The sequence below is a fragment of the Scyliorhinus canicula genome, chromosome 14 (genome assembly GCF_902713615.1).
Source record: "Scyliorhinus canicula chromosome 14, sScyCan1.1, whole genome shotgun sequence".
Lineage (NCBI taxonomy): Eukaryota > Metazoa > Chordata > Chondrichthyes > Carcharhiniformes > Scyliorhinidae > Scyliorhinus > Scyliorhinus canicula.
In genome coordinates this window covers 102,583,108-102,590,122 of record NC_052159.1, presented here as the reverse complement: position 1 = coordinate 102,590,122, position 7,015 = coordinate 102,583,108, and positions in this window count along the sequence as shown.

Here is a 7,015-nt window from a genome sequence, read left to right as displayed (position 1 = left end):
GAAAAAGGGAAAGACAGCTAACATCAGAACTGCATCAAGTCTTCCAAAAGAAGCATCCATTTTCTGTCATCGCTGAACCTGGAGACTATTTCCCAGATGTGGCCAGCTTGACCTGCTTGTGGTAATTATTTGCTGGATTTAGCTCATTAAATTACTTAATATTGCCTGTTGTTTGGGAGAAGGGGTGTCTCAGTTAACATAGGATCAGGTAACCTAGGTTTGGGGATCAAGGGATAGTTGCATGCAAAATTATTTGGCATTGTCATCTGTCTAATTAAATGTCTTTCTGTTTTGTAATCCTTCTTATCGTGTATGTTTTAAATTTTCTTTTAAGTTAATAATATATTTTTTATTAAGTATTTACACAACAGCTAGACTGTTCCTCACTGAGCTATACACCGTTCCTCACATTATGCCAGAATAATCACGCTGGACAGGGTTCTCCAGTGTCCGACGCCAAAATCGCGTTTGCCGATCGGTCAGAGAATACCCGTTTGCGACGGAATCGGGGGCGGCGTCATTTTGCGATGCTCCACCCCCTCCAAAGCAGTGTTCTCTATGAGTACACCTCACGCCGTATAGACTGCCTCAGGAAGTTACCTCAGGCCCTCCCCCCGATGCTCCACCCCCAACTGGTCGAGTTCCCGACGGTGTGGGTCTTTCATGCTATTTTTTGGCGGGAATTCAGTGTGGTGGCTGCGGACTCAGTCCAGTGCCGCCACAGTCGGGGGTGAGCCAATCCGCTGGCAGGGGGGACATTGGCATGGGCTGGGAGCACCGGTGGGGGGTGTTCCGGGGGTGGCGAGCCTGGCTTAAGGAGGGCATTATTTGGCAGCCTGAGTCCACGCGCAGCCAGTGCCATGTTGCACAGCGTGGCCGTTGCAAGCTGCCGCCGTGCTCATGCGAACCCGGCAATTCTCCGGCCGTATCAGCATCTAGAGCTAGGTGCTCTACGCTTCCCGTCTGCTCGCTCCCCCACCAAACGGAGGATTGGTGGCCGTTTTGCGCCGCTTTTTCGGTCATAAAACGCTACCGTTCCCACACCAGCGTCGGCATAGCCTGAAAATCGGAGAAACCAGCCCTATGAACTGGTGTTCCAAGTTACGCTTCTGGGTTTTGGGATACCCTCACACTCAGCATCAGCATTGTTTGTAACACCAGGGACACCCAGGTGGTGATGTAGCCAGAGAAGTTGGCAGGCAGTCAGACTTAGTGGCCCCTTACCATTAGCTGCCTGGACCTGGTATTGGCAACCTTGGCTTTGCCCAGGAGCAGTCACAAAAGGAGGTCAGCTGATTTACCTGCCCTCCTCTGCACTGGCTGGCCAAAGGAGTGTCGAAGTGAAGTGCTGCCAGAAATTGAGGAACAGCCCCAAAATAATGGAGGCGAGGATGCAACATCTCACACTCTGAATAAAGATAAAACATGGACTCGTCCAGGTTGCAGAAATGGCCTAAGAGTCCATGAATAAACTAAATCATCTGTTTGACAGGGTTGCCAAGTGCAACACCATCTGAACATCATAAAACAACAATGATAGTATTATTCTGTCTCATAACAGGGGGATTGTGTGAATGACCAAATAATGCTCACCACTTGCCCACCATTAAATGAAATTCATAGCAATTAACGGGTTCCTTCTCTCTCCTTAAACAAAACTTAAGTTAATATGCACAACCAAAATTCCAATACCAATTAATTCAGTAACCTCCAAATGGCAAAGCTGTTTGCCTTTGATTCCCTCAGATTTATCTCCGAAATCTCCAATTAGTTAATTCCTCTGCCACTTAAGTTCAGCAGGGTAGGTCACGTTTTCAGCCGTTTGTTTGACTGTTTGTTGGCTTGTCAGCAGACCATATAACTCAAAACATAATGGACCGATTTCAACAAACCTGGTTCATGGTGGGTCACGTGATGTGAGCACAGGGCGGTTACGTGTGCCATGACGCAGGAAGTTCCTCGTTGATCTATTTCCAGGAAAGAGCCGAGAAAGAATACCTCATTCCTTGTTTGTGTTCTTGTGGCGGTTGGAGGGAGCTGGGGTGGCAGAGTTTCTGCTGAGTGGCCTCCCACCTTGGTGCTGTTGTGTGCATTGGATGATGGCTGCCTTCAAGATGTTGTCTTGATGAAGAATCTTTTCTCTGCAATGCAGATTGTGAAAGCTCTCCTTGCGGGATTACGGGGTAACTTTAAAAGAGTGGTGTATGCATATGAGAGGGTTCTAGCACTTGAAAGAGTATTGCTCCTGATTAGAGCTTGTCTTTGTGTCAGATCCTGATGGGTTCGGGTGATGACGGCTGGGCAGGATGTCCTCCTGAGCCCGCTCCCAGGTGAGAGATGGGAGATGAATTCCCTCTTGAGTTCGAGAATTGGTTGCCGTGCTTTGGTAATCTTGATTTAGAGGCTGGGTGCATCAGATTCGATGGAGCACAACGTATCCTGTCTGCGAGGCCAGAGGTCAGGAGGGCCCACTGATCACTGATCCTATAGCCCTATTCCCGTGGCTCGCCGTGAGGGGTTGGAGGTAGCCCAGCACATTGAGTCACTCCCCCATAGGCTGTGGACTGCCCAGACATCAGTGCAATCATGGAGGCCGCTGGTCCATCTCAAGCGGGTGACCATTGACCCGCACCGTCACCTTAATGGGGGCCACACGGGGAGCTGCCACACAATGCAGCTGCAGGCAGTCGTCCTCCGTCTCCACATCCTCGGGAGTAGTCGCCACAGGTTCATCCAAATGGAAGGTACGGCCCCTGGACTGGCTCAAGTTTCTGTCAGAACGACGACGCCTCTCGTGCCCCCCAGGACCGGCGTCCATGATGGGGTCGGCGCCCACAAGTCCGACACTACCATGGCTCCTCATCCATTGGTTCTGGAGAAGGCTCTCTTTGAGGAGGAATGTCCGGTGGCCACTGGCGTCGATCCAGACACTGCCCCACCCAAGGTACAGCAGGGGTGCGGGCAGACACTTTTGAACAGAAGGGGTTGTGCCCCAAGGCATGCACCTCCATTCCCTGTGGCTCCTGCATTCCCCATTCTGCACTCGCTCAGGACAGCGCTATTTGAAAGTCAATGTCAGTTCGGCTAACAACTTTCTCTGGGTGGCCGCGTTGTTAATACCGCAAACCAGGGCAGCACGGTGGCGCAGTGGTAGCACTGCAGTCTCACGGCGCCGAGGTCCCAGGTTCGATCCCGGCTCTGGGTCACTGTCCGTGTGGAGTTTGCACATTCTCCCCGTGTTTGTGTGGGTTTCGCCCCCACAACCCAAAGATGTGCAAAGTAGGTGGATTGAACATGCTAAATTGCCCCTTAATTGGAAAAAAAAATGAATTGGGTATTCTAAATTTATTTTTTAAAAATAAAAAAATATCGCAAACCAAACAGTCGCACAACATTTCTGACGAAGTCTTATCGTAGTCACAGCACTCTGCAATCCTGCATACCTGATAGAAATTCAGCAAGGGATTTTCCTGGGTTCCTCTCTGTGGTATTAAACCGGTAATGCTGGACTACCATGCACGGGGTTGGGTTAAAATGTTCGACACGGTGGTGCAGTGGGTTAGCACTGCGGCCTCACGGCGCTGAGGTCCCAGGTTCGATCCCGGTTCTGGGTTACTGTCCGTGTGAAGTTTGCACATTCTCCCCGTGTTTGGGTTGTGGGGTTTCGCCCCCACAACCCAAAAATGTGCAAGCTCGGTGGATTGGCCACGTTAAATTGCCCCTTAATTGGGAAAAATGAATTGGGTACTCTAAATTTTTTTTTTTTAAATGTTGCCCCATCAAGGTCTCAAGTTCATCAAAAGTCTTGGTGCCTGGCACATATGGGTACGTAAGGCTCCGAGACACCCCAAACCTATGCGGGCCACAGGTGGTGAGCAAAATGACCACCTGGTGCTCGTTTTTGGTGATGTTATTTGCCTGGAAATAATAACACATCCGTTGGGCGTACTGGTTCCAACTTTCCAGTGCAGCATCAAAGACATCCAAATGTCCATAAAGATAAATGGTGCAACAGAAAAAAAACTTCCAACATGTATCCAACAAAAATCCAAGGAGGTGTCTTCAGCAGCATAGACAGCTATCCACTTTAACCTTCATTGCCAGTTTTGTGAGGGCCACGAAGAATCCAGCACGAGTTTGTAGAATCAAAATAAATAACTTTATTTACAATTACATATATACAAGAGCAGCAGTACTCCCCCACTTCTCACCCCTCTCTTGTTGGTTCCACACTGCCCAGCTCTATTTATGCAGGGACTCTCCTAATGATTTCTCCACCCCCCTCATTGGGGAAGTTCATCCTCACTAAGGAGTGTGGGATCGCCATTAGTTCCCAGTCAGTAGTAATTAGGCAGGTTATAACACTAGGCTTTCAGTTTGAGGTTTCTGCTTTCAGTCTGTAATGCTTTCCACTGCAGATCTAGGCAGGTCCTCTGTAGGTTCAGAAATACCGCAGCTATGCATCTTTTCTAGAGAGAGGGAAAAAATCACAGCTTCTTCTCTGAATGTCCAGACTATTCGTTCCTTGGTTCTCTGCAAACCATCCCACTCAAGTAGGAACCAATCACCCACCTGTTGCTGGGCAGAATATAGCCTTGTTCCAATTCGTTGGTCACCATCCAACCAATTGAACTAAATCCCTCCTATCGATCGGTGCCAAAAAGTCTGAGCTCTGCTGTTCGAAAGCTAGCACAGTGTACTATTTTGTAACTTTTGAGTAGCTCACTTCTTCTTCTTGTCTTAAGATATAATAGCAAAATGAAAGAAATGGAAGATAATGGAATCAACAGAAAGGGCCCTTACATCATCCCTTCATTCAGGTGAGCATGGTGTTGGTTTTTGTTAACCTGATCTGGCTCCATTGCTGGGGGTCTCTGTGTTGGGGAGGATGGAGTCTGTCCTCCCTCCCAGAGCACCTAATTCTTGAGTGTTCTAACGATTGCTCTACTTCTCGGGCGTGAGCTCCCTCCCTCTTGGCCGGGGCTGGAACACTCATCTTCTGGTAGTGCATTGTTTTGGATGGGGGTGGAAAGATGAGACTGGGATGTAGAGTTTTTTTCTTTGGAGTGTGTTAAAAGCCCTGGGGGTATAGTTTTTTTATTTGTGCATCGGTTGGCGCTTGGCTAGGCCAGGCCCGGTGCGGTGGCTGTTATCCTGAGGGACGTCTCTCTATGAGGGCATGAGGAGATGCTTCCTCGGGCTGTTTTCTTTCCCGCCTTGCCTCTCTGGTGCTCAGGGGCCCAGGGATAGGCTGAGTTCTGCGCCTTGGTGATTATCCTGTGGTTTCCCTCTAGGAGGTGGGTGCCCCCCCACCAGTTTTTATTGATCATGTGGCTTGTTCTCTTCTTTGCTGGTGAGTCATGTCATCTGGTGGGATAGTCAGGTGGGTCTGTTTCTTCGCTCTTCTTTCCTTTCATTTCAGCTATGGGAAAGCCAGTGGGCCGGACTATAGTCGGAACAAACTGTCACTTTTGCCGGTCCTCTCTTCCTCTCCTTTCATTTTAATTGTGGGTCAGCCTTGGGCAGTGTTTGGGGTTTTGTCACATAATGCGGTGTGTCTGTAACTCCTCATAGATCTGGAGTTTCCGTGCATTTTCTTTTGTTTGTGCAAGGGTGGGTATAACAAATGCATTCCTTGCTCCTACATGGGTGCAGGTGGTCTGGATCTGGGAAGTGAAGGCTGTGTTGTATCATTGAATCATGGTATTAAGCTAACTGTGATGTCATTCTCCTGTTCCATACTGTGTTCATGTGAGTTGTGTCTGGTTTTGTTTTGCCCTTCCTTGCTTTGGGTGCTGTGTAGTTTTGTAACTTTATTGCGTTCTTTTGTTAAAAAATGTAAAATCTCAATAAATATTATTTTCTAAAAACCTTGATCCACAAATAGGATATGGCTCAAGGAGGAACTGTCTCATTTTTGGTGAAGGTGCTGACTCTAGATTCCGAATTCTTTCAAAGATCTGTTAAATAAAAGATGGGCAAATTGTCCTTTTTTTCAGAATGTTCTGATTTTTTTTTAGAATGCTGTGGATTGTCTCAGCTACAAGGGTGCAATTTGTTATGGTTGTCAACATGTGAACAGAGTTTTCAGAACAGGTTGTTGGATGTGGTTTGGCCTGAAGCCTCTTCAGCTAAATGGAAGCTCTTAATAACAATATTTATTTTTTCAGATTTGCAGTTACAAAGTGTAAACCAGGTAAGGAAAAGCCTCAAGGAAGAGCTGCATAATTAAAATAACATTGAGTTAACACAGCATGGAAGAGGTAAGTGCTCTACTGAGTGCCTCTCCAACTGTTCCCTTTGCTTTTGCCACTCTTATTAGCTTATCCTCAGGTTCATGGGTAACAAACAATCCTTAACTATCTAAAAGACTTATTCTTCAGGTTTGGTTCCAAGACCATTTTGTGGTCTCTATTACCTCTGCAAATGTAGTTAGGTAGAGATCATGGCCGGGATTCTCCGAGCCTGCGCAGGGCCGGAGAATCAACGGGGGCGCGGAAAATCAGGGGCTCTGACGCCAGGCCGCCGATTCTCCACGGCACCGGTTGGGGGCCGCTGAAATAGACCCCCGCGTTGATTCTCCGCGGGTGACCGGCCAAACTCCCGCCGGCATGGTTTACATCCAGTACCACCCAACAGGAGCTCAGACCTGCTGCCGTGGTGTTGGTCCTGGTGGGGGGGCGGGGGAATCTGACTTCCGGGGGGGGGGGGGGGGGGGGGGGGGGGCTCAGCGGTGGCCAGGTTGGCAATCGGGGCCCACCAATCAGGGGGCCATCACGATCTGGGGGGGACCAACCTTACTCTGCGCAGGCCCGCTGTGTGGCTCCGCCATTTTGGTAGCGCCCGGGCCAAAGTGGGCCGCCGCGCGCATGCGCAGACCTGCTTGCGGCTGCCACGCACATGCGCGGCCGTGTGGTCTGGACAGCAGGGCCCCACCGGCATCCAGAGCTGCGGGATGCACGCCAGGGCCCTGCTAGCCCCCTGGAAAATGGAGAATCACACAGGACTTTTGAGG